The sequence below is a fragment of the Lepidochelys kempii genome, chromosome 23, assembly GCF_965140285.1.
Source record: "Lepidochelys kempii isolate rLepKem1 chromosome 23, rLepKem1.hap1, whole genome shotgun sequence".
In the NCBI taxonomy this organism is placed as follows: Eukaryota; Metazoa; Chordata; order Testudines; family Cheloniidae; genus Lepidochelys; species Lepidochelys kempii.
In genome coordinates, this window is record NC_136402.1 from 17,084,213 (window position 1) to 17,096,640 (window position 12,428).

Below are 12,428 nucleotides of genomic sequence, written 5' to 3' on the forward strand. Positions count from 1 at the left end.
CTGGTCTCTGTACCTACCAGCTCTGGTTTAGAGCATGCTCCTGTCGGCTAATAAACCTTCTGTATCCCCGTCTGGCTGAAAGTCCCATCTGGCTGCGGAGTCGGGGGGCAGGACACTCTGGCCCCCCCAGGCCCCTGCCCCTGTGCGGACTCGCTGCAGGAAGCGCGGGGTGGGGCAGGGGAGGCTGGAGGCTCCGGGGTCAGCCCCAGAAAGGTGGAAGCCGGGGCAGCGTCTTGCCCTGGGGACAGCAGCTCCGAGACAGGAGGGTCCCCCAAGTCCTGGCTGGGTCGTAGGGAGCAGCTCCAGAGCATCGCCTGGGGACGCCGTGACACCTCTGCCCTAGAGGATTGGGGCTTAAAAGTAGTGGGGTACTGGGGCCCTGGGGATTCTGGGTAACAGGGAATGGGGCGCTGGCATGGGGTGGGCCCCGGGGGATTCTGGGTAACAGGGAATGGGGCCCTGGCCTGGGGGTCGGGATTTACTGGTGGCAGCGACCAGGGGTCTGACAGGCTGGGTTCCCCCCATTCTCCCAGTGCTCCCGGCAGTGGGGTGGGAGGGTTTGTGGCTGAGGGGGGCCCAGACCTGCCAGGATCAACCCCTTCCTCCTGTCCCCCCACCTCGCTTGTGCTTGGCACTCTCTCCCTCGTTCTCTCTTGTTCCCCCCTCTCTCCTCCCTCATTCTCTCTCTCTCCTCCCTCCTTCTCTCTTTCCCTCTCTCTCTCCTCCCTCGTTCTCTCTTTCCCTCTCTCTCCTCCCTCGTTCTCTCTCTCCTCCATCTCTCTCTCCTCCCTCGTTCTCTCTTTCCCTCTCTCTCTCCTCCCTCCTTCTCTCTCTCTCCTCCCTCCTTCTCTCTTTCCCTCTCTCTCTCCTCCCTCCTTCTCTCTTTCCCTCTCTCTCTCCTCCCTCCTTCTCTCTTTCCCTCTCTCCCTCCTCCCTCCTTCTCTCTCTCTCCTCCCTCGTTCTCCCCCCCCCGCATTAACATTCCGCTCCCGTCCCCACCACCCTCCCAGACTCCGCAGCATCCAGCGCCGCGCGGCGGGGCCGGGGAAGTTGCTCCGCTGCCTTCGGCCCGCGCCCCCCCCGCCCGGGCCCATGGCGAGGGCCCAGTGAGTGGCCGGGGGCCGGGGACCCCCCAGCGCCGGACCCAGGGGAGGGGGATGCTCCCTCCGCCGTGCCCGCCCGCCCCGGTGAGTGCCCGGCTCCTGCGCCGCAGGGGGGGGGGTCACCTCGGAGCGAAGACCGGCAGCCCCCCCCGCACCGCCCTGCACCCCCCGGTCCCCGCCTGCACCCCCGGCCCTCCCGCCCCCTGCACCCCCGGGCCCCCGCCTGCACCCCTCGGCCCCCCCGCTCCCTGCACCCCCCCGGCCCCGCCCGCCCCCTGCACCCACAGGCCCCCCATCCCCCTGCATCCCTCGGTCCCCCCGTCCCCTGCATTCCCGGGCCCCCGCCTGCACCCCCGGGTCACCCACCAGCCCCGCCCCCCCCAGCTCAGCAGCACCCTCTGGTTCCCCACTTGCCGCCCAGCATCCCCGCACCCCCGACCAGCTCTCCACCTGCTCACCAGCATTCCCAGGCCCCCCAGAATCCTCCCACCTGCCCCCCAGTATCCCTGGGGCCTCTCAGAATCCTCCCAGCGTCCCCCCCCCCCAGGCTCCCAGCATCCCCGGTTCCCCCCCAGCCCTCCCCCGCAATATCCCCAGCCTCTCACCCCCAGCATCCCCGGACTCCCCACCAGGCTCCTGCCCTACCAAGCCTCCCCGCCACCCCCCCAGCATCCCCAGGCTCCTCCCCCTCCCCCAACCCAGCATCTCTGTGGTGCACCCCCTGCTGGCCCAACACAGGCATCCCCCCCAGCCTCCCAGCTGCTTCCCCTTTCCTGCTGGCTCAGCACCCCTGCCCGCCCCCGCCCCCCAGCCCTGGCCCCTCTTGTCCCAAGTCCCTGGGCTTCCTGGGTTGACTGTGCAGAAGGGGGCCGGGTCTTGCTCCTCCTTGGTGCACCAGTGGGGAATTTGGGGTGGAGGGGCAGGATGTTAAGGTTTTGGGGGGGGATCAGGGCTTGTGGACACTTTGGGGGGAGGAGTGTGATCCATCCAGGGGTGCTGAGCCTGCGGGCAGGGAGGGGTCTGGCCTGTAGGTGGGGGAATGACCCATGGGGGGGGAGATGGGGGTTGCTGGGAGGGGACCCACTGAGGGCGGAAGCTGTGGGGGTCAGGGTTGTCCTGTCGGGGTGGGGTGGGGGAGCTGGGGAATGGTGGGGGTGAATGTGACCCGTCGGAGCAGGATCAGGGCCAGCTGGGGGTGTGTGACCAGTTGTGTGTGGGGTGTCTGGGGGTATAACTCATGATCTGAGGGGTGCTGGGACACCGGGGGGGTGGCCAGTTGTGGGGGAGGGACTGGGGGGGTGACCCATGAGCTGAGGGGTGCTGGGACACTGGGGGGGGTGACCGGTTGTGGGGGGGGAGGACTGGGGGTATAACTCATGATCTGAGGGGTGCTGGGACACCGGGGGGGTGGCCAGTTGTGGGGGAGGGACTGGGGGGGTGACCCATGAGCTGAGGGGTGCTGGGACACTGGGGGGGGTGACCGGTTGTGGGGGGGAGGACTGGGGGGTATGACCCATGATCTGAGGGGTGCTGGGACACCGGGGGGGGGTGGCCAGTTGTGGGGGGGGACTGGGGGGGGACCGATGACCTGAGGGGTGCTGGAACAGCTGGGGGGGTGCCATGTTGGTGGAGTGGGGGGCTGACCTATTGCAGGATGGAGCTGGGGGGGTGACCTGTAGGGGAGGCAAGTTGGGGGGACACTGAGACATCTAAGGGGGTCTGTCTGGGTGGTGATGGTGGAATTGAGTCAGTTTGGGGGGGGGGGACTGGGAGGGCTGCTGGGGGCTCCTGGGCCTTCTGGTGGGGGAACCCTGGCTCAGAGGCTGGATTGGGGGTGGAGGAGTTTGTGTGTCTGGGGACCTGGGGGGCTGGACCAAGTGGAAGAGCACCCTCACGGGGTGGGGTGGGGGGGAGCAGATTTTCTGTCTTGGATCCAATGGATTGAAAGGTGCAGTGGGGCGGGTGGGGCAGGAGGGGAGGGGTGTGATTTAGTGCAGGGGCCACAGGCCCAGTGGGGGGAGTGGGGTGTGTTCACCCCTGCCCCCCCTGCAGCCCCTAGGTGCTTGCTGCAGTGAACCCCCCCCCCGTTTCTGGGCTGGGAAGGATGGGGGCGGCCAGGCTGGGACTGTGGGGAGTTGTGGGGGGGGGAGATGAGGGGGTCAGGTCGGGGTACCTGTGGAAGGGGAACACAGAGGAGGATGTGGGAGGGTTGAAGGGGGGGTCAGGTCGGGGGTACCTGGGGGAGGGGTACACAGGAGAGGATGGGGGTCAGGTCGGGGGTACCTGAGGGAAGGGTAAACAGGAGAGGATGGGGGGGTCAGGTCCGGGGTACCTGGGGGAGGGGTACACTGGAGAGGGTGTGGGGGGGCTGAAGGGGGGGTCAGGTCAGGGGTACCTGGGGGAGGGGTACACAGGGGAGGATGGAGGGTCATGTCGGGGGTACCTGGGGGAGGGGTACACAGGGGAGGATGGAGGGTCATGTGGGGGTGGGGGGCCGGAGTGGGGGGGGGATGGAGCAGTCGCCAGGGAGAAGCCAATGTGCTACTCAGCAGCTGTTTCCACGGCAACTGGAGCTCATGAAAACGGGGTTGGGACAGAAAATGGAAACACGGGGGGGGGGTTTGGGGGGGTGATGCTGCAGCAGAGCCTGTCTCTGTCCCCCCCAACCAGCAACTGGTCGGGCTTCCCCCACCCCCCGCGGCTTGGCAACGGGCCCCCCCTTAGTTAAACAGCCCCCCCCGGGACTGCTGCAGTCACAACCTGACTCTCACCTCCCCCAGCAAGCGCCTCTGAGACCCCCCCGCCAGGGATCTGGCGGAGATGGGAAACCCCCCCTCCCCCAGTTCCAGGGACCCCCCCCAACCAACCCCGGGGTGCCGGCGGGCGGGGTGGGGGGGAATCCTCCCGATTGCGGGGAGGGGGCAGCTGTTGAGGATGGCCGGGGCTGTTGGGAGTTTTGGGGGGGGAGTAGCGGGGGTGGGAGAGGGGAAGGTAGCCGTGGGGAAGGGGTTGGGGGGGTCAGAGGTTGTTGGGGGGTTAGGGGGAGGGACCGGGGGGCAGCAGGGAGCTGGGTGTGTTGGGGGCAGGGTATATTAGGCAGGCCTGAGATGTTTGGGACCAGATTGGAGGGGGGGGGGTTTGCAGTGGAGGAGGGAGAGCTCAGGGTCTTGGCCTGGGGAAGAGGAGATGGGGGGGGGGAGAGGGCTGGTGGGTCCCAGGGGCAGTGCGGGAGGGAGAATTGGGATGTTGGGGAGGTGGCAGGGGCTGACTGGTGGGGGGGCAGGGGGAACGGTTTCTGCTCTGGGGAACTGCCCCTAGGCCCAGTGCAGGAGCCACCCCGGGGGGAAGCTGTGACTGGGGGGGGAGTGCGGGGGGGGGATGTATGTGTCCACAGAGCCACAAGTGTGAGAAGTGACAAATCTGGGGCTCATGGAGCCTGGGGAGAAAGACTGCGGGTCGGGAGTGAGGGGCACCGGTGGGGTTGGGGGGAGCCCAGGGCTGGGCCAGCAGGGAGCTGTGGGTTGGGAGTGAGGGGCACCGGCAGGGCTGGGGTGGGGCAGGGCCGCGCTAGTGGGGGGCTGCGGGTGGGGAGTTAGGGGCACTGATAGGGCTGGGGGGCAGGGTCAGCAGGGGGCTGCCGGTTGGGAGTGGGGGGCTGCTGGAACCCATGTATTGCTTGGCCCTACAATGTAAATGATCTTGACCCTGGCACAGTGCCGGGGGGGGGGTTGTGACTGATGGGGGGTGTGTAACTGGTGGGGGCTTCCAATTCTGTGTGTGTGTGTGGGGGGGAAAGGAAGCGGCGGGGCAGGGGGTTCAGGTGAGAAGGGCGCTGGCCAAGGGTGTTTGGAGGGATCCGACAAGAACGGGGGGAGGGGTTTGGAACCCAGGCATCCTGTCACCCCCCCAGCCCAGCTTGGGCGGGTGGGGGGGAGGGAGCCGTGTTCTGGGAGAGCTTCTCTGCATCGTGCGGCATCTGCAGGCTCCTCACGTCCCGTTTGCCAGGCAGCTCTGCTCCAGCCGCTGACATTGAGACGGGTGGGGGGTGACGGGGGGATGGGCCCCACAGCAAGGGAATCCCCCCCACGCCTCCTCCCCTCTTCCTCCTGCCCACCCTGACCAGCTCCACCCCCCCTATTCCTCCCCCCCCCTGGAATCCTCAGTCCTGGCTCAGCACTGGCAGGGGAGGGGATTTGAGTGGGGCGGAGGGGCCAGGACTCCTGGGTTCTCTCCCCGGCTCTGGGAGGGGAGTGGGGTCTGGTGGTTAGAGCAGGGGGGCTGGGAGTCAGGGCTCCTGGGTTCTCTCCCCAGCTCTGGGAGGGGAGTGGGGTCTGGTGGTTAGAGCAGGGGGGCTGGGAGTCAGGACTCCTGGGTTCTCTCCCCAGCTCTGGGAGGGGAGTGGGGTCTGGTGGTTAGAGCAGGGGGGCTGGGAGTCAGGACTCCTGGGTTCTCTCCCCGGCTCTGGGAGGGGAGTGGGGTCTGGTGGTTAGAGCCGGGGGGGCTGGGAGCCAGGACTCCTGGGTTCTCTCCCCAGCTCTGGGAGGGGAGTGGGGTCTGGTGGTTAGAGCCGGGGGGGCTGGGAGCCACGACTCCTGGGTTCTCTCCCCAGCTCTGCCACGATCTCTCTGTATGACCTGTCGCCCGTCTTGCCACGCGGCCTTGGGTAGGGTAGAAGCTAGGAGGGCTGGCAGTGGTCAGAGTTACAGTACAGCCTTCTCAGCTCCCCGCTTCCCCCCCAGGCAGGGCTGAGTAACTGCTCCGCCCAACCCCCCCTCTAAATCCTAATGATCCCCCCACCGCACCTTCCCTTCTCTGATTGTTCTGCACCCCCGCCCCCCAGCTCTGCCCCCAGCGTGGCACTGCTAACCTGCTCCTGGGCATCTCACACCCCACCCCACATCTCCCGCTGAGGAGGAGAGGGGTCTGCAATGGGGGGAGGCGTGCTGCTGCACCCCCCCCCATCTCCATGGAGGTGTTGCCTTTTCCTCTTGCACACGGACCGGGGTCGGGGGTGTGTGTGTGCGGTGAGGGAGATCAGGCCAGGGCTAGAACCCAGGAGCCCTCCACTGCTCTAACCAATAGACCCCACTCCCTTCCCACAGCAAGGAAAGAACCCAGGCGTCCTGGCTTCCAGCCACCCCCCGCTCTAACCACTAGACCCCCCTCCCCTCCCAGAGCCGCTGCCTGGGATCTGAGCCCCAGGGCTGTGCTGGGCCGAGGTCTCCGCACTCCCCAGCGGGATGCGCTGTGTCCCGTCTAGCTTTTGCTGGGACAGGGGAGCGGCCGGTGCTCCTGTGAGGCTCTGTCAGCCCTTCAGAGCAGCAGGCGGGGGGTCTGGTGCTAAAAGAGAGGGAGAGATGGCGGGTGACGGGAAGCAGGACTGGGGCTGGGTTGGAAGTGCCCCGCACTGCTCGGCATGCAGCCGCCGAGTGGGGAACCGCCGGGGACTGGTGTGCAGGGAACATGTGAGCTGGGGATTGGGGTGTGGATATAACATGTGTTTGCCATTGAGCGCAACGGGGGGCTGTGTGGGTAACGCACGTGTCCGACACCGATCCCAATGAGTTGTGTGTGGATAACGCGTACCGCCAGTGACCCTGTAGCTAACACGTGTCTGACACCGATCCCAATGAGTTGTGTGTGGATAACGCGTACCGCCAGTGACCCTGTAGCTAACACGTGTCTGACACCGATCCCAATGAGTTGTGTGTGGATAACGCATACCGCCGGTGACCCTGTAGCTAACTCGTGTCCGACACCGATCCCAATGAGTTGTGTGTGGATAACGCGTACCGCCGGTGACCCTGTAGCTAACACGTGTCTGACACCGATCCCAATGAGTTGTGTGTGGATAACGCATACCGCCGGTGACCCTGTAGCTAACACGTGTCTGACACCGATCCCAATGAGTTGTGTGTGGATAACGCATACCGCCGGTGACCCTGTAGCTAACTCGTGTCCGACACCGATCCCAATGAGTTGTGTGTGGATAACGCATACCGCCGGTGACCCTGTAGCTAACTCGTGTCCGACACCGATCCCAATGAGTTGTGTGTGGATAACGCGTACCGCCGGTGACCCTGTAGCTAACACGTGTCTGACACCGATCCCAATGAATTGTGTGTGGATAACGCGTACCGCCGGTGACCCTGTAGCCAACACGTGTCTGACACCGATCCCAATGAATTGTGTGTGGATAACGCGTACCGCCGGTGACCCTGTAGCTAACACGTGTCCGACACCGATCCCAATGAGTTGTGTGTGGATAACGCGTACCGCCGGTGACCCTGTAGCTAACACGTGTCTGACACCGATCCCAATGAGTTGTGTGTGGATAACGCGTACCGCCGGTGACCCTGTAGCTAACTCGTGTCTGACACCGATCCCAATGAGTTGTGTGTGGATAACGCGTACCGCTGGTGACCCTGTGGCTAACACGTGTCTGACACCGATCCCAATGGATTGTGTGTGGATAACGCATACCGCCGGTGACCCTGTAGCTAACTCGTGTCCGACACCGATCCCAATGAGTTGTGTGTGGATAACGCATACCGCCGGTGACCCTGTAGCTAACTCGTGTCCGACACCGATCCCAATGAGTTGTGTGTGGATAACGCGTACCGCCGGTGACCCTGTAGCCAACACGTGTCTGACACCGATCCCAATGAATTGTGTGTGGATAACGCGTACCGCCGGTGACCCTGTAGCCAACACGTGTCTGACACCGATCCCAATGAATTGTGTGTGGATAACGCGTACCGCCGGTGACCCTGTAGCTAACTCGTGTCCGACACCGATCCCAATGAATTGTGTGTGGATAACGCGTACCGCCGGTGACCCTGTAGCTAACACGTGTCTGACACCGATCCCAATGAGTTGTGTGTGGATAACGCATACCGCCGGTGACCCTGTAGTTAACATGTGTCCGACACCGATCCCAATGAGTTGTGTGTGGATAACGCGTACCGCCGGTGACCCTGTAGCTAACACGTGTCTGACACCGATCCCAATGAGTTGTGTGTGGATAACGCATACCGCCGGTGACCCTGTAGTTAACATGTGTCCGACACCGATCCCAATGAGTTGTGTGTGGATAACGCGTACCGCCGGTGACCCTGTAGCTAACACGTGTCTGACACCGATCCCAATGAGTTGTGTGTGGATAACGCGTACCGTCGGTGACCCTGTAGTTAACACGTGTCCGACACCGATCCCAATGAGTTGTGTGTGGATAACGCGTACCGCCGGTGACCCTGTAGCCAACACGTGTCTGACACCGATCCCAATGAATTGTGTGTGGATAACGCGTACCGCCAGTGACCCTGTAGCTAACACGTGTCTGACACCGATCCCAATGAGTTGTGTGTGGATAACGCATACCGCCGGTGACCCTGTAGTTAACACGTGTCCGACACCGATCCCAATGAGTTGTGTGTGGATAATGCATACCGCCGGTGACCCTGTAGTTAACACGTGTCCGACACCGATCCCAATGAGTTGTGTGTGGATAATGCGTACCGCCGGTGACCCTGTAGCTAACTCGTGTCTGACACCGATCCCAATGAGTTGTGTGTGGATAACGCGTACCGCCGGTGACCCTGTAGCTAACACGTGTCCGACACCGATCCCAATGAGTTGTGTGTGGATAACGCGTACCGCCGGTGACCCTGTAGTTAACACGTGTCTGACACCGATCCCAATGAGTTGTGTGTGGATAACGCGTACCGCCGGTGACCCTGTAGCTAACACGTGTCCGACACCAATCCCAATGAGTTGTGTGTGGATAACGCATACTGGGGGTAACTGTGTGGATAATGTGTTGCAGGTGACCCTGTGGCTAACACGTGTCGGACACTGATCCCAATGGATTGTGTGTGGATAACGTGCATTGTTGCCATGTAGCTACTGTGTAGCTAAGAGGTGTCTGACATCTACCCCAGTGAGTTGCTGTGTAGATAACACGTGCTGCGGGGCACCATGTGGATAACGTGCTGCGGGTGACCCTGTAGATGACACTGAGTGTGGCTCGCTCCTCATGGGGTTGCTGTGCAGAGAACACAGCACCCGGCGACCCTGCCGCGGGTCCTGTGGTCTCGCCGTAAGCTCCCGGGCCGTGGCCATGTCTGTGTCATGGAGCCGCCCACGAGGCAGGGCCCGTGTTCGCCCTTGTTCCCTGGTGTACCGGTGTGTGGGGACACGTGCAAGGAAGCGCCTGGTGCCCTAGGGGACGTCCCTAACCCCAGAAACATCCCCTGATAACCTGAACCCCCGCCCCAGCTAACCCCCACCCTCCTAACCCCCAACCCGAGTGCCTGAACACCTGAGCCCCTAAACCTGTTAGCCCTCGAACTCCCAGCCCCCAACACCTGGTCCTGATGCCTGTAACCCCACAAATTCATTGATCCTAGTCACCAGGACTCCTGACCTCCCTAAACCCACTATCCCTCCGGCCCCAGATCCCCCGAACTGCTTATTTTAGCGCTGAGGGTCCAGGGACGTCCATGGTGCCCGGGGGGGTCGGGGCGGGCGGGGGGATCTCTGAGGACCCGGGCCTCCCGCTCTGGCCTTCTTAGGTCTGGGCCTCCGCCCCTACCCACCCCCAGGCCCCAAACGGCCCTTGTGCTTTGCTTCCCTCCTCCCTCCCCATGACCACGCGCGGATCGGGCCGTGTCCTGCTGGGTCCACGGCGAATGGAACCCAGAGCAAGTGTAAAAACCTTCGGGGGGAACGTTTGCCCCACCCGCAGCCTCCTCTGAGTGGTGCCAATGCTGCCGCCCCCACACCCTCCAGACATGCCCCCCCCCTCCCCACTGATCGATTATTTCTGGATTGAGCCGCCCAGCCGCTTCCCTCTGGTTAACGCACCACCTCCGGAACCAATTGGCTGGATAATTCATGGGACGTTTAATTAACACATTTACGTTTTGATCCTCTGACGTCCCCCCCCCGCCGCTTGCCTTTTCTCCCCCTTAGATGAGTTTGTGCCCAAACCACGACAGATCCTGCCCCCCCCACAAGCCCACTCCAACCCATCCTCCCCCCGGCTAACCGGCTACACGGGCGCCCACCCCTGCCTCCACTCCATCCCCGTCTCCCTGCCCCCCATCCCCGCCCACATCAACAATTCAGAAAGGGTGAGTCAGACCCACCCCGAAACCAGGCGATTTAAAAAGAAAATGAAATGGGGGGGGGCACTTGCACGTCTCTTCTCCCATTTGAACCCCCCCCCACACACATCCTGCCCCAGGGATGGGGTTGGAACAAGCGTGGGAAGAGGCGGAGCCTTGGGCGAGGGGGCGGAGCGAGGGGCGGAGCCTTAGGCTGGAGCTGGTGTGGAGCCCCCCGGAGCAAACTAGAAGTCGGTGCCCATGTTTCTCAGGGCCCACGGGGATGGGGCTCGGGGGTCGTGGCCGGAGCAGCCGCAGTGGGGCTGCTGCATATTATTGTTTCCCGTAGTACCTGGGTCTAGGTGCTCCAGTCGTGAGCCAGGACCCCATTGTGCTGGGCATGTTCACACAGCACAAAACGGCACAGCCTGCCCCAGGGAGCCTGCAAACAAAATGTAAGACAAGAGACCATGGAGGGCGGGGGCATACAAATAAACAACGAAAACCCGGGGCTTGTTTAGTCTGGAAAAGAGAAGCCGGAGCGGGGACGTGAGAACAGTTTGCAAGTACAGAAAAGGCAGTTACAAGGAGGAGGGAGAAGAATTGTTCTTCCGAACCTCTGGGGACAGGACAAGAAGCCGTGGGCTTAAATGGCAGCCAGGGGGGTTCAGGTTGGACATTAGGAAGAACTTCCGAGCTGTCCGGGTGGTGAAGCACCGGAATAAATTGCCCAGGGCGGTGGTGGAATCTCCGTCACTGGGGATTTTTAAGAGCGGGCTGGACAAACCCCTGTCAGGGACGGTCTAGAGCAGTGGCTGTCAACCTTTGCAGACAACTGTACCCCTTTCAGGAGGCTGATTTGTCTTGCGTACCCCAAGTTTCCCCCCACTTAAAAACGACCTGCTTACAAAACCAGACACTGAAACGCAGAAGCGTCCCAGCCACCCGCGGACGGAGAAATGGCCAACTTTCTCATTTTTACCGTAAACTTATCAAAGAAACTCATTGGAATATAAACACTGTCCTGACATTTCAGTGTCTAGCGTACAGAGCAGTATAAACGAGCCATGGCCTGTAGGAAATTTGAGTGCGTGCGGACTTTGCTAGCGCTTTTTGCATCGCCTGTTGTAAAACTCGGTGAATCTCTAGAGGAGTTGATGTACCCAGTGGAAGACCTCTGCGTGCCCCCAGCTGGTTGAAAGTCACTGCAATACTTCGTCCTGCCTTGAGGGCAGGGGCCTGGAATAGATGACCTCTCGAGATCCCTTCCCATCCTGTGGGACAACGGTGGTCGGCACGGTGCGTGGTGATGTAGGCTGCGCGTTGCTGGGTTTGGTCGGCATCCGGCAAAGGAGAGTTTTGAGGAAGTACCGGGGCACTGCTGGGCTCTTTCATCTGGCGGGGGAATGCCGAATGAGAACCGCGGGATGGGAGCTGATGCCAGATGAAAAAGGAGGGTGGCATTTTTAAACATAAGGGGGGCGGGGGAGAAAGGAGTGGAATAACCCCCCCTGGCATGGTGGGGCTCCTGATCTCAGCTGGTGTGACGGGGGCCCTGATCTTGGTTGGGGTCTTCAGGCACTGCTGCAAGACACGTAATAAGACTTGAGGCAGAGATGAGTCTGCAGGGGATTTTAGAGGGGAGGGGCGCAGGTTGGTTGGGAGTCTTGTGGTATTTTGGGTTTCCTAAAGTGCCAGGTGCTGGAGTCCTGGGATTTAAGGAGTATCAGGAATTAGGGGGTGGGAGAGAGAAGTTTACAAACAGGACCCAAACAGGACCTGAAAACAGAAGACGAATTAAATGAGCCCAGTATTTATCATTTTGCCTCTATATAAAACCATGGTACTCCCACACCTTGAATACTGCATGCAGATGTGGTAGCCCCATCTCAAAAAAGATATATGGGAATTGGAAAAGGTTCAGAAAAGGGCAACAAAAATGATCAGGGGTCTGGAACGGCTTCCACATGAGGAGAGATTAAGAAGACTGGAGCTTTTCAGCTTGGAAAAGAGACGACTAAAGGGGGATACGATTGAGGTCTGTCAAATCATGACTGGTGTGGAGAAAGTAAATGAGGAAGTGTTATTTACTCCTCATAACACAAGAAGTAGGGGTCACACAATGAAATTAACAGGCACCAGGTTTAAAACAAACAAAAGTATTTCTTCACCCAACACACAGTCAACCTGTGGAACTCCTTGCCCGGGGATGTTGTTG

At 61.7% G+C, this 12,428-nt stretch overlaps 1 protein-coding gene across 1 annotated transcript in view; it reads left to right on the forward strand.

Moving 5' to 3' along the window:
* The first annotated feature begins 777 nt into the window (after window positions 1–777).
* LRRC4B (leucine rich repeat containing 4B) overlaps window positions 778–12,428 on the forward strand; it is a 37,576-nt gene continuing 25,925 nt past the window's right edge. Inside the window, exon 1 of the mRNA XM_073321821.2 lies at window positions 778–1,187. The gene's annotated coding sequence lies outside the window, so the exon portion shown is untranslated. The remainder of the gene's footprint in view (window positions 1,188–12,428) is intronic.